The 27,883-nt window shown below is 34.9% G+C and overlaps 1 protein-coding gene across 9 annotated transcripts in view; it reads left to right on the top strand.

Annotated features, from left to right (window-relative positions):
- The window catches only part of LOC749983 (putative WAS protein family homolog 3), a 498,033-nt gene that overhangs the window by 331,282 nt on the left and 138,868 nt on the right, over window positions 1-27,883 (top strand). The window contains exon 15 of one of the 9 annotated variants that reach the window (XR_010156846.1): window positions 878-27,416. The exons of the other annotated variants lie outside the window; for them this stretch is intronic. The gene's annotated coding sequence lies outside the window, so the exon portion shown is untranslated. Of the gene's footprint in view, window positions 1-877; window positions 27,417-27,883 lie in introns of those variants that run through there. 9 annotated transcript variants of the gene reach the window in all.

Here is a 27,883-nt window from a genome sequence, read left to right as displayed (position 1 = left end):
ATCATAACTCCCACTACCCCCTATACTTTTCTTTATAAACCCAGTGGGTGTGGGGAAAGAGGAGAATCAAATGACTACGCAATAACATAGAGTTGTAATAGATGTAGATGAATGGAGGAGCATGACATTAGAGAAGAGGCATATAAGGAGGGGAAACAAGACTATATAGTCAAGGGAGGGGGGAAAAAGCCAAAAATAGTGATTACCAGCAAAAATAATTAACTTATCCTTCACTCTACTGAGAAGGTCTCGGCATCTTGTGTCCCTTGAGTAGGAAGTAGGCTATACAAGAATTAAGTGCTTCTTAGACTATGATTTCCCCAAGGCAGTCAAGTTTTTGAAAATAATATCAAATTTGTTGGGAAGATAGTTCCAGAAAGACTAGAGTGGAGAGAGGCCAGGTGGAAAGAGAATGCTGGAAGCTTTTATGGTGCAGGAGATGTGATGAGTCCTGAGGAACTTGTAGCCTGAACTTGGAAGGCCAGTCACACCACCTTCTAGCAGGAGTAGTCTAGAAAAAAAAAAAAGAATGCTAGTGAGAGAGTGGTATATATGGGTGAGGTAACTTGATTTGTATTCTCAGATGGTGCAAATATGCTCAACTAATTTACTTTTTGATTAAAAAAATAATATTTAAGAACTCACTTTGTACCAGGTATGTGCAAATTGCTTAGTAAAGCTTATTTTACTTAATGTACGTAACAGTCGTATCACCTGTGATATTTTCTCTGTTTCATAGATAAAGAAACTGAAGCCTGGAACTTTGTGGCTATTAAATGGTCTTAAATACTGTTAACCACTATATTATTCTGCTTCATAACAATTAAAATGTATCTTTATATGTCTTTAGGTTAAGAGTTCTTGTTTTACATTTCAGATACCACAAAAGTTTGGCAAGTAGGAAGGAATACTACATTGTGGCCACATTCTGAAATGAATTGCCCTGGGAGAATACCTGAACAGTTTAACAAATAGGAGTCCTACCCATGTTGAAGGCAAATAATAGGGTAAATATATGGGACAAATGTAGGACTTCAGAAAATTAGAGACATGTTAGAGTGACTATTTCAAAACAATATTTTGAATGTATTTATTACCTCAATACCACCTATGAAAGGAGTTATCTTTAATTAATTTCCCAGTGGAAGAAATTGGAAGAAAAACATTAACTTTTTTGAACATTGACTGTTTATACAGGGGACAGTATGTTTAAGTGCATGGCTGCCTTGGACTTCCAACATTAGAACTGGGAGGTTGCTTCTATCTTCTGCCCTTGGAAGGCATGATAAATGGATTAAGATCCTCTTTCCCCGCTGAGTTCAGACTTAACTTCAAAAATCTCAGGAATTGGCACACCAAAATGCCATTGCCTATCAATAGATTATAGCCAATCCAAGAGATGACAACTATTACCGTCTTTGTGTTAGGGGCATCCCAAACAAGGCTTCATTCTCAGTTGTGTAATTTAAGTTTTAATATAGAATTGACAAAGAACTATGTAAATTTTGAGCAGAATATTGCTGTAATAAATATAATGTCAGTTGCCTTCAATGTTTTTCGAAGCCATTCCAACCACAGGAAGTCTGCAACAAAATTTTTTTTATGACTTCCTCAGTATTTGAGCACATTTCATTCAATTTTGACCATCAACTTCATTTTGCTTTTGAACTCTGAAAAGAACAAAGCCTCAAGTGGAGCAAAGAGGAAGATATAGTTTTGTTTAAACATAGTTTGTTGCTGTTGTTGTTAAACACATCTCTTTTGTTAAACACATTTTTGACAAACAGCGATGAGCCCTAAGAAGAAGAAACTTGATACTGTGAAAAATAGATATGTTTTTACATATCTGGTTCATTTGCCTGTTGTAATCCCCTCAAATAATTGATAAAGAAATATCTGTGTTTTGATTATTTGCCTGGCTGCTTTTTCTGCTTCAGTCCCTTAACCGCAAGTAAATGTTTATTTCTTATAAAAGATACAGAATATGGATTTTATAACAGTGTCAACTCCTCATGCATAACACATTACATGGCCAGTTCCATAAGGCACTACTAAATTGCTGAGAAGAGAAAATTACATTTGGATGAGTGTAAACTAATGTTGAATGAAAAATTATATCTCCAACTTTTAATATATTGACTAGAGAACATGTACAACATGTTTTAAAAATCTAAATCCTTTAGCTATAGTTTCATCGAAACCTCAAATCTATTGTATTTGTCATGCTGCTCTGAAGGCTAATAACTAGCTTTATTGAAAACACAATGGCATGTTTATAGTCCTGTCACTGAAATGTTGTCACTGAAAGGCAGCTGAGGGAATCCCAGACAAGCACCGTCGACAGAGCACACTACCAGCCTTTCCTGTCGATTCTACAGTCTGTAGATGATCTGAGTTATTTCTCTTCCTAAGCCTTTATATGAGTACCACAGCCCTCAGACGGAAGGTATAATATCAGATTTTTTAAATATAGGCTAGTCCAGTATAGGATTTGATGAAGTAGTAGTTTACAAATATGATACAAATGAGATTTGATGATTTGTGGACCTCAATCAGTCTCCCCGTCCTGCAGTCTTATGAGATGCCTGTGCACTGCTTATGGCATTCCAAGTAGTATTTTTGCATATTTTAAATAAAGTTTATAATGTTCAAAGACATAGCCATCTGTCATGCTTATATAATTTGGATTTCTATGACTGGTCCTTTATAAAATGTGTGCAATAATTTAGAAAGCTGGAAATGTGGATCGTTCCTTATCTGGGATAAAACGAGATTCAAAACCCTTTCTTCCAACTCAAAAGGTCCGGAACACATACTGTTTATCTTGAGACCATTTAAACTCTTAATTAAAATCAGTTTTCCTTATAAATTTCCTCCATAGTCTGCTTCGGAGTTGCATTAAATCAACCCTGAATTTAGAAAATCTTACAACAGTGGTTTTTCGATCTAATGTTTGTCTTAATGCACATGCTTTGAGTCCATGCAATTTATATTTTAGCATGGTCTTCTGAAGAATTTTTGATCAAGTCTGGCCATGTTATTGTTCTCAGCTAATTCATATATACATTACAATTAAATTCAATAAAAGCAATTTAATCAGAAATTGGAAATGAGTTTCAACAAAATCTACAGCAATCAGTTCTTTTCTGCTGACACTGCTATGAAAACAGGATTGTGAGGCACAGAATGAATTAGCTGTATGTATTAGAATATCTTTTCATATGATTTAGAGCAAAATTTACAAAACCAGCATTTAAAAGTAAAAGTAATTTTTTGCTAGATTTAATAATCAGTAAGTCTGGTCTCCTTAAATAATTTTGTTCAGTATTGCAATATATTTTAAATGCCTCATATATTATTAATTTTTAAGTAACACCTTGACATCTATCAATGTGATGTTTTTTACATCAGAGATGTCAATGTAATGTTATCAATGTGATGTTATTTACATCAGAGATAAAAAGAGGTAAAAATCTGTGGATTTTTTTTAAATGCATGGAGCATTATTATAGAGAAAGGTGTACAAGCAATAAGATAAATACATAAAAATTTATAACACATTATTGACAAATGTTGAGAGATAAAGTCAAATAGGGAAATGGTTGTGTGGGCAGGAGAACAGGGGTTGTGATTCTTCCTGGAGTAGCCTTACTGAAAAGATTGTTTCAGAAGGAAGCTAAGGATTAAAAATGAATATATCTGGGCAGAGCAAGAATTCTAGGCAGTGGAAACAGCAGCTGCAAATCCCCTGAGATGGTTTATTGTCTCATATTTGAAGGAGTAGAAAGGTGGTCAACCTTTCTGACTGGAGGAGAGGAAATAAGATATCAGAGGTCAGGGGCAAAGTTAAGAGGTGAGATCAGTGAAGCAACAGAGAGGGCTGATCTTCCTGGGTCTTGATAGTCACATAAAGATGTTGATATTCATTCTGAAAGGTACAAAAGCTACTGGAAAGTTTTGAACTCAAGAGTGAAATGATCTCATAATTTTATAGTATCAGTCTTACTAAGAAATAAGTTCGAAAGTTATCACTGTAATTTAGTGGAGAGAAGAGAGTATCTTGAAACAGGATCCTGGGTTTGTAGCCACCTTTGCAAAGATTACAATGGTAAGAAAAATCTAGCATGGCTGACTCCACTTTGCGTCTAGCCTCACCAGCTGGCTTTCCTTGCTCATTCCTGGATGTAGACCAAGCTAACCAAGGAAAGAATTAAGTTTAGAGTTTAAATTTGAAGTAAGAATAATAGTCCCTCCCTTAAACTAATGCCCTTTTTGCTTGGGACCAAAACCACCTTTGTATGACTAATGAAAGGCCATGAGAATAGGATTATGGAAGGGGCTTGAGGTCTGCTAAGATGTAGGTGTGGTGTTTCAGACTTTTGTATTCTGGCAATTGACTGACCCAACCTGGACACATGACTCATGACTCAACTAGTCCTGTGGTCTCCACCCACAGGCAGACAATGCACAGTAACTGTTTTCCATGTTGCTATGATTTCATCTCAACTGATCAGCAGCACCCATTTCCTAGCTCTCTGCCCACAAAATTGTAATAAAACTCTAGCTTCTGAGTTCACAGGAGATTGGTTTTAGTAATAACTCTAGTTCTACTTGGCTAGCTCTGCTTTCATTAAACTCTTTCTCTACTGCAATATCCCAGTCTTACCAAATTGTTTTATTTGTGCAGCGAGGAAGAAGAACCCATTGGGTGATTACAGTTGGAGGTAATAAGAAGTGATTTATTTCTGGACACACATTTTTTGCTTTTGTTTATTGAGGTAAAATTCACATAGCATAAAATTAATCATTCTAAAATGTGACATTTATTGACGTTTAGTACATCCATCTCTCTCTAGTTTCAAGACACTTTACACATTCCAAAAGAAAACCCCATGCCCTTTAAGCAGTAATGTCCCATACCCTCCTCCTCTCCTTCCCCTGGTACCACTAATCTGCTGTCTGCCTCTCTGAATTTGCCTATTCTGGACATTTCATATAAATGGAATTACACAGCTAAAAGAAAAATGTTGCACAAATTATATTCAACAGCATTTATTTGAACAATGAACAATTCATGAATCAGACAGCACTCAGAACTAAGAGAGGTTGAGAGAGCTCCACCCAGCAGCATGAGCAGCAAGCTCACAAAAACAAACTAATGAAATCATCGGATTAGCTACAGCTAGGTGTTTGCCTTATTTGGGCATGGACTGACTGTGACCCGCTATTTGTCCTTGGCTGACTTTTGGCTGTTTTTTTTTTTTTTTTTGCAGAAATGTACATATTCCTAAGATAGATTTTGGAGTATTCCTTAGAAACTCAAAATATGGGACAGTCTCAGGTCAATGACTTTCTGCTAATTTAATCCAAATATAAAATATGTGGCCTTTGTGACTGGCTTCCTTTGCTTAGAATAATGTTTCTAGGTTCATCCATATTGCAGCATATATCAGTAATTAATTCCTTTTAATAACGGAATGATATTCCATTGTTTGGATACAAGACATTTATCTTTTCGTCAGTTGATGGACAATATATTGTTTCTACGTTTTGACTATTTTGAACAGTGCTCTGGATACATTTTAAAATTGGAGTCAATAGGATTGTCTAATGCACTGGAAACAGAGTATGAAAGAGAGAGAGAAATCAAACACCATGTATTTTAGCCTGAGCAGTGTAGACCAGCAGTAACCACCACTAGAAAGGATAAATCTGTGAGATTATAAATCTTCAACTTGAAAGGGGAGATTTAATAGCAGTGACTCAGTTGGGACTTAAAAATTTCAAGATGTCAATTCCAAGTGGATGTATCATAGAGGCAGATGGATATATGATTCTGGAGTCCAGGAAATTGTCATTAGGTCATTAGGTGGTACGTGAAGCTATGAAAATGTATTAGATGCTGCAGGGACTTAGTGTGGAGAGAAAAAAAAAGAAAGATTTTTGAAGGTTAATTTCTGAGGCCTCCCAATATTTAAAAATTAGGGAAATGAATCAGAAACAATAAAGGAAACCGACTATAAAGTGGTCAGAATAGGTAGACAGAAAACAAGAACATTATGGAGTAAGAATTCAATATAGATGATGAAAATAACATGATATGCAAATTGTTAAATTCACTGAACAAAATATATTTATGCTTATTTTGGCTTTGGTATCTCTGACACATTTAAAAATTACTGATGATTTACTGATACAATAATAAAGGAAGATGCAACTGCTGTATTTAAATGAGTACACTGTTTTAAAATAGATTTTATTGTTGAAATGGAAGCAGCAAGAAATAGATTTTACTAGTTTTAATATTTAATTAAAGTTAATTCTGACAGTCACATTTCTGTTGTTGAAGCATCAGGGAGGGCAAAAACTAATATGTCATATGAAGGAATGAGTCTTCTGATCTAGGCATACTGGATTCATTCCATAAAACAGAGAAATGATCCTTGGGTGAATCAGTTGGAGCCTGACTGTGTTAATCCAGTGTGATAAAGTTAGAATCAACCCAATTTTGTTCCAGTGTTTTAGAAACAAAGCACTGTAGAGAGGCACCTGGGTTATTAGTAAGGAAAATTATCATGGACCAGCTTTGATCTGTACAGTTCCAGTTTTACATTTTTAAATCCACCTTGACAACTAATAGTTCTTCTTTTACTCTCAAAAGCATCCCATTTTGGAAGATACATGATTATACTTATTCTAAGGAAATATAACGGGTGGATAACAAACACAAAAGGTAGTCTTGATGCTGTCTCATTTGCCCAAGGAAATAGAACCCATTCCAAAATATCAAATTATGGAATGTAACCCACATTTTTGTGAGCGAAGAAATATTTTTGAGATTTATTCCTTTCAAGTTTTTCATATAATTGAAATTTCTTTTTCCAAGGAAGACTATCACCAGAACTGTGACATTTACACCACAAATTTGCCAATATTCAATCGTGATCGTTAGAAAAGAGAAATTTTATATAACCCAAACTAAGTCAAAGCTGTATATATATATATATATATATCTTAGTAATTTCTTACTCTATCTTAAATATCTCATATTTAAAACATAACATCAGCTACCCCGTCAAACAGATTTAATCCCTTTTCTTTTTATAGACGGAATTGTTTTTACCAAATGTTTTATTTATTCCTAACGTTTAGTCTAATATGTACGCAGATACGTTTTCTTTAATTGAGTAACTTTGCATCTGATGATATTTTCTAATTCCTGAAGACATAATGCCATCAATCCACAGTATACGTTAATAAACTCCATCCTGCTAGCGCATATGGAGTGTAAAGTGAAGATGCTCCTTCAGGCACATGGAAGAGTTCCATCTCCATCCAGAGTGTCCACATAACCACCCATCCAGAAATATGTCCATCTGGATGAGAAATCAAAAAACCACAAATGACAACCACAGAGTCAGTAGGAGAGAGAAATGGATGGGCAAGGAGTAAAAATGTACCTTACCTCCAGTGTCTATGAAGAGTTTTTAAAAGAAAAAGAAAGGAAAGCTTTATTTAGTGACTGTCTGCTAAGGGTCAGACACTGAGAAGCATTTTCCAGATGAAGGAGCAAGCTGGAAGACATAAAATACCTGCTTACAGATAGAGGTGGTGAAGCCATAATTCCAAAATCTGCCCAATATGACTTCAAATCTAAAATTTTTGTCCTGAACTGTGTACTGATTTGTGGTTAATTGTATTTATAGCTAATGAATATTTGCGAAATAATAAATGGCAATTTCTAAAACATTTCCCAGTCATGTACAACTATACCTGAAAAGTTTGCAAGTCAGAGTATTCAGGATATGGAAGAATGAATACTACACAGCAGTAATATTTTTTGGCCATCATCCATGCCCCCAGTATTGAAGGAAATAAAAATTGGTGCTATATTCCAATATTACTTGTTATTCAGCAGAACACAAACTATTGATTACTTGGATATTGAGAGGATAACGTACCCAAACAAGTGTTGATGAGGAAATCTGGTCTCACAAAGAGATGCCTTCTTACAACTCATTAGAAAAGCAGACCTATAATATAGATTTGGAAAGTATATGCCTATTAGGCTCCATAGAAGCAATTTATATATTTTTTATTTAAACTTTTTAATTGATACATAATATTTGTACATATATATGGGGTATATGTGATATTTTGCTACAAACATACAATGTGTAATGATCAAACCAGGGTATTTAGTGTATCTTTCTCTTTATCATTTCTATCTGTTAGAAACATTCCAAATCTTCTTTTCTAGCTACTTTGAAATATACATTTTTGTTAACCAGTCACCCTAGTTTGGTATTGAACATTAAAACTTATTCCTTTTATCTAATTCTATGTTTTTACCTATTAACCAATCTCTCTTCCCTCCCCTCCCACTCACCCACACATCCTTCCAAGCCTCTGATGTCTGTCATTCTACTCTCTGCCTCCATGAGATTATCTCTTCTAGCTCCCACATAGTAGTGAGAACATCCAATATTTGTCTTTCTTTCTGGGTCTGGCTTATTTCACTTTAACATAATGACCTCCAGTTCTATCCCTGTGTCTGCAAATGACGTAATTTCATTTTTATGGCTGAATAGTATTCCATTGTGTATTCATTTTCTTTACTTATTTCTTTATTCATTTAATTTTGAAATGTTTGCCTAGACAAGCCAGATGATTGTTGTAGGAATCATACAATCCAGCTCTACTCTGCCCTGTTGAGATTATCCCTACCATCTGGGGATTGTCACAATACATGACAATCATGGAGAAATGTTCATGGAGAAATGTTTTTGTTTGAATTTTTAATTCCAAATACAACCAGTGCTGGATGCGACTGTGAGTTACACTTGCATGCATACAGTCAGGCTAACATGTTATCTAGTTCCATTACTAGGACTAATCCAGTGGTTGTTTCTTTCTTTTTCTTTTTTTTTTTTTATGCTTCAAGTTCAGTGGTTGTTTCTTTGTCCTACCACTCTTACTGAGCAGTTGGAAGACAACTAACTCACAGAAAATGAACAAAAGTTTCACAAGGATTGCTCCAAACAATAAACAGATTAAAGATAATGCTAATCTTTTAAAAGCAAGCAAAGGATCAAATAGTGGAGTTCTCATTTCACCTCCATGGAGTATGAGCTCTCAATCAAACTAAGACGTAAAAAAAACAATGACCCATTAAGTACTCAAAATAAAAAACTTGAAAATATTGAGTAACATATAACATGTCAAATAATGACTACTTGAAATATTTATTTACGACTACCTGATTAATATAAACTCAGCTTTACATGATGCTTTGAGGTATTAGCAAGTGAAATATGAAATAAGTATTCAGATGAGTTTTAATTCAGCATTCATAAAATGAAGATAAACCTCTATAATTTTTAAGTTATATTTAAAGCCGTTTAATGCTCAATTCGTACTTTACAAAATTTAACTAAACGTAATGATAAAAACTAAAATACCCTTTTGAGATTTCTTTCTAAATAACCAAGAAACAGAATGCCATTTTGGGAAATACATTCTTCCTGTTAAAATAATAATGTAAGAAGCTATATGGTGAGAAGCTAGCATTTTATCAACAAATATATTGTTGAAGATTTGAAGAAACTAGTACTGAAACAAATTACAGTCCACATTGTTTGTTATACAGCTGAAACTGCAGCTTAAATAATGGCATTTGGTAGGTTCTGTTTCAATAACGAAATACTCGAAGAACTCCTTTTTATCTCTGCCCCTAAAGCAAAGGTGTTTCGAAGAAAATTTGATCTCAAAAGTAAAAACTTGTTAAGTAAATAAAAACAATGTTTTAGGCAGAAAACTTGTGTAGGCAAAACAGACATTGGAATAGCAGCTTTGAGTAGAATTCGTGGTGGAGAAGTAGAACCATAAGTGAATTTCATTCATTGTATCAATTGTAAGCTAAAAATTGAAGCAAAGAAGTAGAAATCAGAATGTCTACTGAATGTCACAACTGTAGTATGATATTTTATAATTTAATCAGCTGGGAATGATCCATACAAAGGTTTTCTTGTGATTTCCCTGTTAAGTACTTGCATAGATTTTATTGCTACTGAATAAAACGCAAATTATTTTTATATATTGATTTCATATATAGAGACCTGATGTTATAAAAATGTATTGGGAGATGTCATTATGTAATTTTTCCATAATCATACTGTGAAAATAATAAAAACTGGTAGTTCCTTTCCAGTTACTACAAACCTGTACTTATTTTTCTTACCTGACTGAGCTAGCTAGAACATTTAGTACAGTGTTAAATAAAATTGCTTATAGCAGACAACTTTGTATTGTCCCTCATAGTGACGTGCTAGCTTCTTTTTTCCACTAAGTATTCTGTTTACTGGAGACTTACCAGTTTACAGAAGTTTAATTCTGTTTATCGTTAAGAATTTTTTTTCCTAAAGGAGTGCTTTCCTTAATCTTCAAGATGAAAAAAGGCTCTTTCCAAACTTTTTAATGAAATAAACTTTTTTTTTCTAACATTGAAATCAGTTTCTCATTTTGAAGATAGATTTACTCATGTTTTATGCATACCTGAATCTATTTGCTAATACTTGGTTTAGTATGTTTGCATCTGTTTGTGAGGGTGACTGACCTGACGTTTTCCATGTTTTGTACAGTCTTTGTTAGATACAGATATCAAACTAAATTTACTAGTCTTGTAAAATGACTTGGGAGAATGTTGTTTCCTTATATACCCAGGACTGTTTGTTTAAAATTAAAATTATTTGTTCCTTTAATGTTTGATAAAGCTCACCTGTAAAATTGTGTTGGTTTTCTTCCACATTCAGAATGAAATTTTAAATGACTGCTGATTTTATCGAGTTACCACCTTCTAGAGTTTTATTTTAAATTACTCTTTTTCTATTTTTTGTCTGGCATTTTTAGATTTTTTTTTCTATGGAAGAGTCTGTCAGAGTATATAGTCTGCCCTACTTCTAGGAATAGAAGTTCTCTCTCATCCATTGTGATATCTATTCTTATTCATATTTTATATGGAGAACTCTGCTGTGAGGGGAGGGTAAGGAAAGTTTCCTATATGGAAAAATTTTTTCTCCTTTCTTGTCTTCCTCTTGCATGAAGACAGAAAAATAATATATTCAAAGTAAAACCACAACACATTCAAGGGCCCAGAAGTGAGAGACACATAGCTTACATAGAAAACGGAAATCAACTCACTGTGAATGGGCCTGGCAGAGGATATTATCAGATTCATACCTGAGATTTAGGAATGTACAAATCTAGGGAGTTCTTCAAAGAGAGCTCAGTAGTTTGGATTTTATCCTGATGTAAGGGGGCAATTAAATTATGACAACAGTAATGATGGTTATATAAACATATAGCATATTTTGAATTATTACCATTTATTATGCTAAGTGCTATAAGTAGATTTTTAACCCTCAAAATACAGCTTTGAATTATTTTGAGAATTTTAACTCATTTCCCATTTAGAAAAAAAAAGTGCAGCTTGGGGCCAGTGCTCATTTAATTTTACATAAACATGTTCTTTGAGACTGAAGCAAATCTGACTGATTTTCAGTGTGAAAACAAAATATAAACAGTTCTTGTAGTTATTTCTTAACAGAACTTTTCTCTAATCTTAATGTAACAGGAATGTATATGATGTTACATTAGGATTAGAGACAAGCGTATTCTTGGGGCAAACGGGAAATAGGTTAAGAAATAAAAAATGTTAGTTCACGATGTAGATGGTATGTTCCAGGAACTTGAAGTGTGGCAGACTTCAATGACAATCACTAATTAGATGTCGTTAAAGTATATAAATGGGAAATATTGATAGTAATAGTAATATTGTGAAGCAAAAGAAGAAAATAAATCTTTTTATATTGTAACATTTTCACTGTATATTAGCAATATTTAGCCCACATCACATATTTAGTTCCTTGGATATTATCTTCCTTTTGTCAGCAAAACTGAATGTTAAAAAATGATATTATCTCACACAAAATGAAGCTAGAATTTTATTTTGCCCAAGGGAATTTACATTTTATTTTAAACAAGGAAGACTTAAGATTTAATTACTCCATGCAGCCATCATGATAACAATTAAACATACACATGAGGGATATAGTTTCTTCTCACCACTCTGTAAAACAGCAAGAGAGTATTCATTTAATCCAACTATAGAGAGAGATATTTTAAGTTTCTGATTGATTTACTGTCATTCATGCATAAACGTTGTTGAACTGAAAATTTTCTACTTTTCTAGAGGCTACATATTATGTTTATGTATTCATTTTATTTTATACATCAACCATGTATTGATAATCTGTTATATACCTGTTATATAGCAGGGGTTATGGCCTATAATTGTGAATTATAAATGGTTCAAGTCTTGATAAATTTGTAGCAAAATGGAAAAATATCCACATTAAAAATTATAGAAGTGAGAATTCCAGGCAGAGAGGGCAGTATAAAGCTACCATACAGAAATTCCCATTCCAATACCTAAAGCCTGACAAACAATAAAAATAACATGCCAACAATTACAAAAATAACATAAAATAGTGATATTAATAAAGATACACACACATACACACACTAGTTAACTAAGAACCATAAAAGTATTCTGTAGTAGAGTGACAAGAGTCCTAACCCTATCCCTGTATCTCAAAAGCAAGAAGACTGAAAAGTCCCAATAATTGGCAGTAATACCCCAAAATATAAAACATAAAACATAACGACAGTAAAGAAAAGGAACACAGAATAGAATAGACAATGAAAAACTGAGCATGGAAGAATGCAGGGAACTAAAGCAAATGCCTGATAAATATTCTGAGCTATATAACAAGTTTAAGAAGCTTGAATAGAATGAGACAAGAGCTCAAACACAAATTATAAAATTTTAAAATGAGATGTAAAGCTATCACCAACATCAGGAAACATGTACAGTAGCTTTTCAAAACTAATAAATTAGAAACAGCAAGAAACGAATTTGAGAGAACAAAAAACTGAGCCTTGGGTTTAGAAAAATGCTTGAAATAATCAATAAAATGGTAAGAAAATTTAAATTATTAGATAATTCCAACCAATATAAGGGTTTTTCAAGACAATTCAGCATAGAATAAATAATGTCTGTGATTTAAAGAATTCAGTCAGTGAAATACAGATACAACAAAAGACAATTTGAACTAAAGAGAGTAGAATCTTCGGAACAAAACAGCACAACAGGTGTGTGTGTGTGTCTGTGTGGGTGCATGTGTGTGCCATATATATGCAAATATATATGTAGAGTTCCATTCAGAGAGAACTTAAACTACAAAAGAAAAGCATTAGCCGGACATTAGTTTTTTCATAGCAACATCCAATGCCAGAAGACAATAGATAAAATTCTGCAATGTTTTGCAGAAATGTTACTAGAGAGTATCATAACACAAGTGTGCTAGACAGTTCTTACATTGCTATAAAGAAATACCTGAAGTTAGGTAATTATAAAGAAAAGGAATTTAATTGACTCTAAATGGTTCTATAAGCTGTAGAAGCATTGTTCTGGCATCTGCTCAGCTTCTAGTGAGGCCTCAGGTAGCTTTTACTCATGGCAGAAGGTGAAGGAGGAGCAGATGTCTCATCCAGTGAGAGGAGGAGCAATACCAGGGAGGTGCCACACACTTTTAAACAATCATATTTTATAAGAACTCACTCACTGTCACAAGGGCAGCACCAAGTCATGAGAGATCTGCGCCCAGGTCATGAGAGATCTGCGCCAAAACACTTGCCACCAGATCCTACCTCCAACAGTGTGGGTTACCTTTCAACATGAGATTTGTTGAGGACAAATACCCAAACTATTGGACCAAGTATTTCATGGACAGAGCAATAGTCAGGCCTTCTCAAATATGAAAGAACTTATATAATATGTCACCTGTTAACCACTGGTAAGAAAAACAGAAACAAACTGCCTATTAAAATTTAACTGATAACAATCCTCATCATGACAATTCAACATATAATGCAATGCAACCTTATAAAGAACTCACAAATGGTGCCTTGGTATGGGAGTAGTGATTATCTGTGACTCCAGTTAAATGTAGAATTGCTATAAGAAACCCTGTTAAACTGGTGACAATTATCACTGACTCCCCTTAAATCTAGAATTATAATAAAGGATGTTAAACTGGTGGCAGGAAAGAATAAAAAAGTTACAATTTTTGCCATGTCAAATTATTGACAAATTTACAAAAGAAAAAGGAGGTGATTGAAATGGAAGGTGACTGGAAAGGAAGTGAGCCTACAAGAGAGCGAAGGTTTTTGTCTATGGATCAGGTAATATCTACAATTAAAACATATAGTAAGCCTGGGCGCGGTGGCTAATTCCTGTAATCTCAGTGCTTTGACAGGCCAATGTGGGAGCATGGCTTGAGCCTAGGGGTTTGTGATTAGCCTGAGCAATATAGGTCCCATCTCTACTAAAAATTTAAACAATTAGCCAGGTATTGTGGTGCATGCCTGTAGTCCCAGTTACTCAGGAGGCTGAGATGGGAAGATTGCCTGAACCCAGGAGTTTGAGGTTATAGTGAGCTATGATCGTGCCACTGCACTCCAGCCTTGATGACAGAGTGAGACCCTGTCTCTAACAACCAAAAATAAATAAAGAAATAAAACATATAGTTTTAAACTGAAGTCTCTTGTCTTAATTACAATTCATTCCTATCTTCACAAGGATATTCTAAGAGAATAATATCTCTTATAATAAGGATATAAATGTTTGATTTTCAGTGGAGTTTCACTGAGATTTTCACTTCTACTTGATTTCGTTTTATTAAATTTCAACAAATTAATTTAATATTATTTAAATAGCGTAAAGTATATAATCACAGTTTAAAAATTGCCTTTTTATGTACTGATTGATAATGTGTCTGAGTCAGGGTCTAGGCCAAAAAACAGACCTCATTCCACGTAGTCCAAAAGAAGGACTTGAGTTCTGGGGACTAGTTGCACAGGTGCTTGCTGAAGGCAAGCAGGCACTATTAAGGTCATTCCTAGATTAACAACATCAATTAGTTGATGCTAGCTCTATGCCTGGAGGGTGAGAAGATAGAAGTGGTGGTACCCCAACCCAGAGCTGTGGTTGCCAGATTGGGGTGAGGTTACTCAGTCTCCAAGAAAGCTGTATGGCAGTGACCAGAACCGCAGATAAAGGGGCTGCCCAGGGTGAGCTGGGGCCATGGGGAGATACAGCTGCTTCCAGAAAAGCAGCTCTAAGCATAAATGGAAGAGGTGGATTAACTCTATGTCTGTGTCCCAGTCTTTAGGGTCCTGTCATTTTCTCACAGTAGCTAACTTTAGCCAGAACTCAGTGATAAAGGTTTCCTAAAATATGCAGGGAAAGTCAGAGAATAGATCTGAGAACTAATGTGCAAGGGGCTGGTACATCTTCAAAGAATGACATTTGGGTGGATGGTTACCTTTTGCTTAAAAAGGGTTATTGTTAAATGGACTTTTGAACAGTTTTAAGTTTTTCTTATTTTTTTTTGCAAGTGAGCTAGAGGAAATTTGCAGATGTTAAAACTTAATATTTGAGCACAGGTTGGTAGATGAGAAAAATATTTTAAAAGGAATTCTCCAGTGAAAAAATAATTAGAATACTTAGAGAAGAGTAAATTTTTGATATTGCTTTTATAGGTACAATAGACTAATCAGAGAACATGATGAGGAAACATAGCAAGACAAGATGAAAAGAATCTTTTCTGCCAAGAAATTTGAGTTCTTCATTTTGCACTGGACCATTGTAAAAGTCAGTAAATGAGAAAGAAACATAATCAGAAATGTGATTTATGTCTAAATTCTTGACAGCAGCTAAAGAATATAGTGGAGGAAACAATTATTTCAGAAAATATCACCCTAGTCCACGTTAAAGAATAGAATATTACACTGTATTTATATCACACATATAAATTGGTAATAGTACTGTAAACTTACTATGATGTTTGATAGTGGGTCAACTTAATTCTGGAAAAGACATCGTTTCTAGGTAAACACTTCCTCTACTTGATTTAATAGATATGTCATTAGAATATAGATGAGTGAAATATTTTGGAAATTTGATAGCTTGTCATAAATGGCAAAAAATCTCATGTATAAATTGTTAAACGAATTAACCCTAGGTCTCCTGAAACTGATTAGCCAATGATTCTCTGTTAACTCTCACAAGGTTTAACAATTCAATTTTCAAGTTTTGTTTAATGCCTAGTGTACATTTCATAATAGGCACTGAAGAGGGAATATAAATGAAGTGTAATATGTTTACCTAAATGAGTTTTCAAGTTGAATGGAAAGCATAATATGCATTCAATATTAGACTCAATGATAATATCACATTGCATATAATGAAGGGCAGATAATGGTTGGACAGAAGGTATTGTGAAAGCTCAACAGACCAGTATGGAATGGAATAGTTGCAGAAAACATCATGAAGTAAAGAAATCTTAGGCTCTTCCCAGATTTCTATGTTTTTTTTTTTCGTGGTTATTACTGTTTCATTATTTCTAAGTGATTACATTAAGTTTTTCTGCAGTCTACTGATACGGAATTATTTATTAACAAATAAAATGTTGGGGTTAGGTTTCCTTTAGCTCACAAAGAGCAGAAATAATTATCATCAAAATGTAATTCAAGTGCCTACATTTGTTTTTTGAATTACTCCCTTTCATCTTTTTACAGTTGAAATATATTCATCAACACCATTGAAGCACTAATATCCAAATTTAGTTTTATTAAATTCATTAGCTAGGCATAGACTTGAAATATTTCAAAGCCACTGAAACTATTAATCGATGAAATACCATATTAGTGTCACATCAGAAAATAATTTGTTTCTCAAACAAACCTTTAACATTACAGATGGCATATTCGTTTATCAGTGGATGTGGAGAAAGATTATTTTTAGAAAGAGTAAAGTATGAGTCAATTATACAATAAAATGCCTGACCATTCTGATTTGAAGTATTAAAAAAATAGGATTCAGTAGGTTGGTTTGCCATAAAATGTAATGATATGTTGAGTTATAATGTAAGAACTGTAAATCTTGATATGTAGAAAACAAACAAATGAAAAAAACCGTTTATCTGTTCCTAGTTTTACCAGAGTGGTTGATGAATACTATGCATGTTTTTCTTTCCTATGGTCAGTCATATTTTGGAGGACATCTGATTTTTCATCTACTAGCTAAAATTTCCTTGGTGGGGCGGGGGCGGGGGGCAGTGGTTGTTCCACCTCCACAACCACCTGTGAGGTTAAGTTGGAGTTTGCCATTAACAAACTCTGCCACACTACCCCAAAGTTGGGCATATGCCACAGGCCTGGTCCCATTCCATGACCAAACTTATCTAACAGAGAAAGACCTGTGTTTTATGTGATGTAAGTGTCAGAGCTTAGAGCTGCTGAAGGCCTTGTTTTCTTCATGCAGTGGAATCTGAGAGAAGGTAGCCAACAATTTTCCCTGACTGCTAAAACTTCCTGATGGATATTATATTAAGAAAGAATCACCAGATTTGTGCATTTATATTTCTACATGCAATTGTAGTATCCTTCCACGAATCCCCCCTTTTACTTAAACTAGGCTGGGCTGTTTCTTTAGAAGTTGAAACCTACAAGTATTACCTATTACATATCTGCCATGACAGTCAGGATGTGAAAAAAATGACACATCCACAATATATTATTCCAAATCCTTGGGGCCGGATATGGTTCAGAATTTGAGTATTTCATGTAAAAGAACAGAAATGTCAGGGTAGCACTCTGGAGTCAAACCTATTAAGATTTTTGTAGTAACATGAATCAATAGTCACAACACTAAATGGGGTTAAAAGGAGTAATAAATGTCCTATTGTCAGTTCAGGTCAGTTTTGTATTCAATTGAGCTTTGACACCAAACCTAGGAGAATACTTGTTGTTTTTTCAGGATTCCTTGGATTTTGGAATTGCAGAAAATGAGTGGGAGCTGTGCTTTAAGCTATTATTGAAAAATAAATCCTCTCCTAATCTTAAAGATACAATTTACAGAACCCTGTTGGGTGAAAATTTGTTGTAACTGTCTCATACATTGCTTCCAGCCACTCCTTCCCCCTACCCAGAAGCTGCTCCCTAGAGAGGCAATATGGCATACAGGGCAGAAAGATTGGCTGACAGAATCAGGCAAATCTGTATCTAGATTCTGAAGTGGCTAAACGTGTCCTTTTATTTTGAGGATGAAATGTAAGCAGCAATAAGATCTATCCAATATAAAATATCCTTCTGAAAGCTAACAACAAACCCTGTACTATTTTAGACAGTAGAGTTTATCTGTTCATTCTCTATCACAAAAAAAATCATGAGCCCATAATAATTTTCTTTGGGAAGATGTTTGGTTTGATAGTAACAAGATTTAAAAATTGATGTATCTATTCATTTTGTGCTTTTCCTTTTTTTTCAAGAAAGTTTCGAGTAGATCAGAAATTTACATTTCAATTATGCACAAGGAACTTGAGTGTTTTTGTTAATACTGGATAAGAATCCATAAAAGAATCTTTCTTAGTAATCATAATAAACATAAAGATCATCAGAGCTAATATTTACTGATATTTAATTAATTTATTTACTCTGAGCTATGGCACTCTGCTAACACTTTACATTTTCTCCTTTAATTTTTACAACAACCCTGTAGAGTAGGTGATATAATCCTATTTATTTTACAATGGAAAAATTGTGGTTTGGATAAAATAACTGTCTGAAGCAGCATGTGATATGAGTTCCTAACCACTATTTAGAGGTTAGGAGAAGCTTTTCATATGGGGTAAATGTCTAAGTTGAGATCTAAAACAAGATTTAGTTGAATGAGAAAACAAAAAGAAAACAAAACTATGTGGCAAAAGCCCTCAAATACAAGAGGAACTGCACACGTGAAGAATGGAAACCCTATCTACATCCTGCGGTTACAAAGGAGATGAGAGGATATACTGAAGCAGTAAAAACAAGTCACGTCAAGCTGGTTGTTCTAAGACACATGAAGGAGCTTAGACATTATCCTGAAGGCCACAAGGAGCCACTGAAATTCTTATGCTAAAGAGCAAACGATTGTAATTTACATTTAATTTATGTTTCAGGTTGCATCATAAAGAAAGGATTGGAAAAGAGAAAAAAGAAGACAAGAAACTCAAACTTATTTAAAAGGCAATAGCCTAGCTATCAGGTGAAATTGGTAGGATTCTAGAGATTTTAGGATTGTAGAATCTGTAGGAACTGATGGTTTATTTGTTGTATGGTATAGGACAGGAGAGGTTAAGTCCTGTGTTGAGGATTCAGTCGTGAACCTCAGTGAAGACATCAGTGCCATTTACTGAGCTACAGAACGTGGGAGCCAGAGCAGAGACAAAGATTAGCATAGAAAGCCATTTTTGTAGAAGATGAGTTTGAACTTCCATTGAAATATCCTGAAGGAGAAATATAATAGTTGGGTGTATAAATCTGCCGTTTAAGAGAGAGATAAAGGTTGCAGTTTAAGAGAGATATAGGCTGAAGTGTTCATTTTGGGAGCCATCAGTAAATAAAAGGACTTGAAATTGGAGTAGCGGGAATCAGATCACATGGACTGAGATTATTCCATGAGAGGAAACGCCTGAGAACAAAATGGAAGAGACCAGCAGCCCCAAAGATGGAACACTGAAGCATCAGAGAAGCCAAGGGAAGAAAATGTTTCAAGGAAGATGATAATAAGAAACTAAGTATGATACTGACATGAGTATCTATTAATGATATTAGTAAGAGCAATTTCAGCAGAACTGAAGGGATAATTCAGAGTGCAGTGGGTTCTAGAAAGAATGAGGCATAGAAAGTCTGGTTGAGGAATTTTTGTGGCCCTAAGACCCTAAAGAATAAAGGTGCCACCACCAAAATACCTTGCAACTCTGGCTTGCTGGAGACTGTTGTTATTATCTTGTTTATCAGGTTGCTTATTTGTCTGAAATTTCAATAGGTTTTGGGGGAACAGGTGGTGTCTGGTTACATGAATAAGTTCTTCAGTGATGAAATCTGAGATTCTGTTGCACCCATCACCTGAGCAGTGTACACATTACCCATTGTGTACTCTTTTACCCTCTCCTCCCTCCCACCCTTTGAGTCCCCAAATTTCATTGTATCATTTTATCCCTTTGCGTCCTCATAGCTTAGCTTCCATTTATGAGTGAGAACATACGACGTTTGGTTTTCCATTCTTGAGTTACTTCACTTCGAATAATGGTCTCCACCTCCATCCAGGTTGCTGTGAATGTCATTAATTCATTCCTTTTTATGGCTGAGTAGTATTCTATGGTACATATATACCACATTTTCTTTATCTGCTTGTTGATTAATGGGCATTTACTTTTCAAGGCCGGCTAGGTGCCTGGAACTTCCCTTGAAGGGACTCAAGATTTTTAAAAAATTGCCATGTTTCAGCAGCCCAGAAGAAGCTAAGAGGGGTCCCTACTCCGTCTGAAGCTTTTATTTTATTTTTGTAATTTTTTGAATTCTTGCCTTGGCACCTTAAACATTTATTTTGGCATTCAGATAAAGAGGGCCAGAGTACAATTGCAAATAATGACCTAAAAAACATGGCTATCAGGAGGGGAGAAATAGTGAGCAGAGCAGAAGGTGCTGCCAAAGAAGAGGGTTTTTTGTGTTTTTTGTTAATTTTTGTGATAGGAGAGAAGTGAACACGCTTAGATTTCATAAAAGGTTGTGATATATAAAAAGAAATTACAAACAAAGAGGAGAGAGAAAAAAATGATAAACCCAGCAAGTATCTAAACATGGAAGAAGGAATTGGACACAGAAAACAACTGGTTGGATTACTCTTGGGCAAGAGACAAGTTATTTTCTTTATTTGAACAGAAAGAAATGAGGAAATCATAGAGGAGAGTGGAGGTTTGGGGATTTTAAAGTTTAGTGATTTCTTATCATATGGCATTTATTTTACCTACATGATAGGAGGCTGCTGAAAGTAAAAAGAAGAGATGGAGTAGAATGCTTAAGAATTGTTCAGGAAAAACTACAATAGTTGTGAAGAATGGCTGAAGTTACTGACTAGGAGAACACAGAGTATTACAGGTGGCTGTGAGGGCTCAACTGTATGGAAGAATATGGTTACATGGTGTGTATTTGTCAGGGCTCTCCAGAAAAATAGAACCAATAGGAGAGAGACAGATTTTAAGGAGTTGACTGAAGCAATTACAGAGACTTGCAAGTCCAAAATCTGCAGAGCCAATGTCCAGTTTGAATCCAAGGACTGGAAGCTGCTGTGGAACCAAGAAGAGCTGATGCCCCAGTGTAGGCCGTTTTAGGGCAAGAGGATCTCCCTCTTACTTGGAGGAGGGTCAGCCTTTTGCTCTCCTGTGGTCTTCAGCTCCTTGAATGAGGCCCACTCACATTATGAAGGGTACTCTGTTTTACTCAGTCTACTGATTTAAATGTTAATCTCAGCAGGGCACGGTGGCTCATACTTGTATTCCCAGCACTTTGAGAGGCTGAGGCAGGAGGATCGCTTGAGCCTAGGGGTTTCAGATCAGCCTGGGCAACATATTGAGACCCCATCTGTACTGAAAATAAATATTAAAAAAAATTAGCCAGGTGTGGATGGCTTATCCCTGTCATCCCTTCTACTTGGGAGGCTGAGGCGGGAGGATCACTTAAGTCCTAAAAGTTGATACTTCAGTGAGCTGAGATTGCACCACTGCACTGCAGACTGGGTGACAGAGCAAGACCCTGACTCAAATTAATAAATAAATAAATGTTAATCTCATGCAAAAACTCCCTCATGGAAACACCTAGAATAATGTTTTATCAAATATATAACTCATGACCGAGTCAAGTTGACACATAAAATTAACCATCATAAGGTGGTACAAATATTTCCTTTCTGGAAATGTTTTGGAATGTGATATGTAAATGTATGTAAAAACTGTCATAATTTTCTATCCCATTATGTGTTCACTTATTGTTGTTCTGCTAAATGAAAACAGATGAACTCAATCATAGGGCATCTCATTTATTTGAAAATCTTGCTTGTCTGCTTTTAATAATTCAGGAATTTCATATGGTTCATCATCCTTTCATTATCACTGACACTCTTCTGCGGTTCCTCTTTTAGATCTAAGCATGATTCTCAAGAGAGAAGCTGAAGGAAAAAGTAACTGAGTTGGTGTACGTTAACTTATTTTTGTGAAAACCAAAAGCTGGCAGATTGTCAAATACTGCCTATATTTTGATTATTAAAGAATTCTGAACAAATCAGGACATGAGGCTCTTTTATCTTACAAACTTAAAGTAAACATAAGTTTGATTTTGCAGTCAACTTCTGTTTTCCAGAATTGATTTGATCATATTTATGTCATGTCCATATTACTTTTATGAGGGTACCTTATAAGGGTCCTACTTCACTTTTCTATATGCTTTAATGTAGATTTGACTTTGCAATTCTTTTTGAGGAATTGAATATATTGCATCAAAAAATGGTCTATGTCCCCCAATTTCAGTTATTTGGGCTTAAAATTTTTATTACAAGTCATAAAGAAATTTGTTTTATTTCCTCCCCCCAAAAAACAATGAAAGGTATGGAAATGACCTGTGTTGGATAAGCATAGATTCTTCAAGAATGACATTTGTAATCTGCAACAGAAAATATCTAGTTCTAGAAAATGATATTCTGTTAAGTATAGTAAATTCCATCAACCAACCATACAGAATCATTTCAAATAGTCATTCAGCAACATCCCCAAAATAACTGCTAGTACCAATGGTATTAATTTCTTATTCATAAAGGCCATGAATATACTTTTTAAGTAAATCAAGTTAGTGTTGAGTTGCCTACTAGTTAATTCCACATAAATATAAATATAAGCACTTACTCTGTGCCAGGCACTCAGGATGCAAGGTAAATGTGCCTGAAATTGTCCCTGCCCACACATAAAATATAAATTGCAGGACATGCTTTGGCTCTTTTGCTGAGAGCCATCTGTTTGGTTTTCTGGCATAGTCTGGGCACTGGTTCTTCCTTCATTCATTGCTGCTGTTGCTCTGATTGCTGTTTCCTCAATTCCAAGGGAAATGTTTCTTGAGAGCTATGTTCAAATATTAAAAATTGAGTGTATTTTTTAATAGGAAAAATCAGTTTACTTTTATTGAAGTGGATCTGTGCTATCACATATGAAGATATAGGTAGTATACACACTATGAGAAAATGTCAGAGAAGCATTTTTGTTGTTTTTTGTTTGTACTTTTTGACCTTGACATATGAGATAGTTTGATTTTTTAAAAATCACCATTGCTATATGTTAAATAATGCCTTTAAGGTTAAATGATAGAAGAGTTACAAGAACTTAAAGGCAAAACAATTTAAGTTGCAAACAGCAAGACAGAAACAGAAGTAAATCCTTCCCTACAGGGAAGTAAGCTGATTAAAGATGATTACTAGATGCAAATAGGGAGCAAAAATGCATAGATTATATAAGGTCATAGCAGAAACTGTAAGCAGCAAGTCAGCAGTCCAGCCAATATGTAGTCCTTAGAGGTGCAGACCCATGTTTAAAGATCCACATTTGAATTATTGGGTCCACCCCTCTAGTTATTTAAGTTATAATATCCTCGTGTCATGCATACATATTACGTGACAAATCCAAACAATAAAAACACATTCAAAATACACTAGGTGGATTTTGTCGCAGACTTTTAGGCATTTCAAAACTGAGATACAGTTTAGGTTTTTACATCTGGCAATTCAGTCACTTGTCAAACTATTCCATAAGGTCCATAATCTCTATACTATAAAAATCTTAAAAGTTAAGCAGATCCTTAATTTTTAAAAATACAGTCTAAGCATAAATTTGTCACACTGAATAGAACAAAGTAAAAACTACAGGGAAGGAAACAGAGGAAGTTAATATGAAATGAAGTCTAAATTGAAAGTCTTTTCTGTGAGTTTAAAAATAGGCATTTCCCTGCCAATGAAAGAGAACACATGTGAATATTCATTTAGGACTATACAGTCTAGTTTGCTTCCTCAAGTAAGTGAACTAACAGTTATAATTTGCACAGTTACCAACTTAAAATTTTCACTTTCGTCTTACATTTGAAAATTTAAAGAATTTCAATTACCCATACTAATCAAGCTGTGGAGTAATGTGTACAAAACTCATAGTCTAAAAAGGAAGTTTCAGTGGTAGATTTAGTTTGAATGAGGTATTTTTCCCAAGAAACTTTACTTCTGTTTTCCAATAAATAATTATTAGGAAGCATTTATGGTGAGCTCACAGCAGGGCTAGTCTGTAGCAGAGAAATGTATATATTATGATTCTCCCCAAAGCATGCTTATAATCTGATTGGAGAAATGATTTGCACAAATATGTAACAAATTCCCACGGATCATCCTGCATACTCAGCTAGCATGCCACCTCCTCCAGTAAGCCTTCCTGGACCTACCAGACAGAGCCAACATCTCCCTCTGTGGGTGGCCCATCACAGGATTTACACTCATGTGCTGTAATTACAGACTCATTTGCTATCCCTTTCCTGATTGGACCCAGAGCTATGTCCAACCATTTAGCATGAGGAAGTGTAATGTACGAATTTAGTAAAATGGGTGAAGTAGAAAGTACATCTATTCTCCTTCCAACCTCAAACAGAGGACTAAGAATTACAATGCTCTCTGAAGCTAATATCTGGTGGTCAGATACTCAGTAGTCCACATTGTGTCTACTTCATTAGAAGCAATCGAACCTGAGACATCTGCTTTAACTCGTACTCTCGGCAACACCCATCGTATGACCTCCTTCTTTCACTCCTTCATACGTAATCTATTCCTGAGTACAATTTATTTCATTCTAACGCTCTCTCCAATATTCAATTTATCCTATCAGCTGTACCATTCTAGTTCAAACTATTATCTCTTATTTGGACAAAAGAAATCTTTCCCCAGTTTTTCTTTTACCCCTTTCATGCTTCTCTCTTCACTGAAACCAATGTGATATTTTGAAGATTCAGATCAGATCAGAGTAATTCCCCTTCAGTGGCTTCTCACTGCTGGGAGAAGACCATGATCTTTGATGTCACTTGTAACGTGATACATGAATCTGCCCTGCTAGTCTCCCCAATTGCAAATCCTACCAATTTCCTCTTTGCTTCATGCACTGAGTTATACATGTACTCTCTCTGTTCTTGCACCATGCTAAGCTTTATATCTAACTTAGGGCCTTTATATCTGCATTTCTCTCTCCTTTTAGTCCTCTTCTTCTCTGCATCACTACAACTGCCTAGCTCACTCCATTAATCCTTCAGACAACAGCCCAATATTCTTCCAGGAGAGCTTTCTCTGTCCTCCTGATTAAGTCTGATCTCTCTACTCATTCAACACTCGTATGTTTCCTTTAATACCACTCACTGAAACCTGTAACCATATACTCAGATATGTGATTATCTCATTAATCTTTCTCACCCCTACTATATGAAAAGCACCACAGAGATTAGGGCTGTTTTGATAGACATATTCCTAATGACTATTGTGGGGCCTACCATATAGTAGGTCCTCCAACAATCCTTCTTGAAAAAATTAATAAATTTAACATTCCAACAAAAACCATATTGAAGAATGATGAGTATAACAAGAGGAATATGAGCTGTCAGTAAGAACAAGGACAAGGGGAAAGAAGTTACTAGATCATCATGCTGAAAACTGAAAGTGGGGAGGGAGAGCTGGATTTAGAGTTTAAATATAGGTTAGACAATCTGGAATTTAATTCAGAAATAGAGAGACCTTAGTAGATTCATTAAGAATTCCCCATGTGATTTCCTTTCCCCCAAGCATCTTTGATTTATGAAAGATAAACAAAATTGACAAATCTTTAGCTGCGCTATTTAAGAAAAAAAGACATAAGATTCAAATAAATAAAATGAAACTCACGCCTGTAATCTTAACAGTTTGAGAGGCTGAGGCAGGAGGATTGCTTGAAGCCAGAAGTTGAAGACCAGTCTGGTCAACATGGCAAAGATCCATTTCTCAAATAAATAAAATTGTAAATGAAAGAGGAGACATTACAGCTGATGCCACAGGAATAAGAAAAATCATAATAAACTACTATGAACAATTATACACAAACAAATTGAATAACCTGGAAGAAACTGATAAATTCCTAGAAACATAAAACATACCAAGACTTTATTATGAAGTACTACAAAGTCTGAACAGAGCTGTATAGAGATGATATCAGTAAGCAAAATCTCCCCCAAAAAAAAAAAGCCCAGGACTTGATGGCTTCATGGGTAACTTCTGTCCAACATGTGAAGAAGAATGAACATCAATCATTTTCAAACTTTTCCAAAACTATTGAAGAGGAAGAAACACTTTTAAATTAATTTTATGAAGCGAGCATAACCCAGATAACAGCCAGACAAAGATGCCACAAGAGGCCAGGCGCGGTGGCTCACGCCTGTAATCCCAGCACTTTGGGAGGCCAAGGTGGGCGGATCACGTGGTCAGGAGATGGAGACCATCCTGGCTAACACGGTGAAACCCCATCTCCACTAAAAATACAAAAAAATTAGTCGGGCATGGTGGTGGGGCCTTTAGTCCCAGCTACTCGGGAGGCTGAGGCAGGAGAATGGCGTGAACCCAGGAGGTGGAGCTTGCAGTGAGCGAAGATCTTGCCACTACACTCCAGCCTGGGCGACACAGCGAGACTCCGTCTCAAAAAAAACAAAAAACAAAAAACAAAACAAAACAAAACACAGGAGAACTACAGGCCAATATTATTGATAAATATAGATGCAAAAAATCCTCAATAAAATACAAGCAAACCAACACATTACAAGGACCATACACTATGACCAAGTCAGATTTATCCCTGGAATAAAAGGATGGGTAATCTAAAAATCAATCAATGTGATACACTAATTGATGAAAAAAATTACTTCAACAGGCACAGTAAAAGCATGTGATAAAAGTAAACACCTTTTTGTAAATAAAAACTCTGATAAAAATAGAAATAGAAGCAAAGTAGCTCAACATAATAAAAAACATGTGAAAAGCCTAGTTGTTAAATCAATGGTAAAAACTGAAAACTTTTCTCTAAGATTAGGAACAAGGCATGGATGCCCTCTGTCCTCAATTCTATTTAACATAGTACTGGAAGTGTTTGCAAAATTAGTTAGGCAAGAAAAAAAAAGGCATCCAAATTGGAAAAGAAGGAAATTGTTTCTGTTTCCAGAGGACATGATCTTATATATAGAAAACCCTAAAGACTCTATTAAAAAACTGTTAGAACTAATAATGAATCAGTGAAGTTACAAAAATCAATTACATTTCCATATACTAAAAACATACTCTCTGAAAAAAATTAGGAAAATCTCACATACAATAGAATGAAATAATAAAATAATTAGGAATAAAAGAAGGGGAAGGTTTATACACTGAAAACTGCAAAACTTTAATGAAATACATTGAGATGCAAACAAATGAAAAGACATTTGTATTTATGGATTGGAAGACATACTATTTTTATGATATCCATATTCCCAAAAAGACTTGCAGATGTAACGCAATCCCTATTAAAATTCTGATGTCATTTTTCATAGAAATAGAAAAGAGTACTATCTAAAATACATATGGAGTCATAAAAGACCTTGAATGGACAAATCAATCTTGAGAAAGAACAAAGCTGAAAGCATTATACTTCCTGATTTCAAAAAGTATAACCAAGTTACAGTAATTTAAACAGTATGGTACTAGCATAAAAACATATGTAGACCAATGGAACAAAATTGAGAGCCCAGAAATAAATTCACACACATAAATAGTGAACTAATCTTAGACAACCTTAGGGTTGCAAAGAATACACAATGG

The sequence above is a fragment of the Pan troglodytes genome, chromosome 4 (genome assembly GCF_028858775.2).
Source record: "Pan troglodytes isolate AG18354 chromosome 4, NHGRI_mPanTro3-v2.0_pri, whole genome shotgun sequence".
In the NCBI taxonomy this organism is placed as follows: Eukaryota; Metazoa; Chordata; class Mammalia; order Primates; family Hominidae; genus Pan; species Pan troglodytes.
The sequence above is the reverse complement of the archived record's forward strand: the minus strand, read 5'-3'. Positions and strand labels throughout refer to the sequence as shown.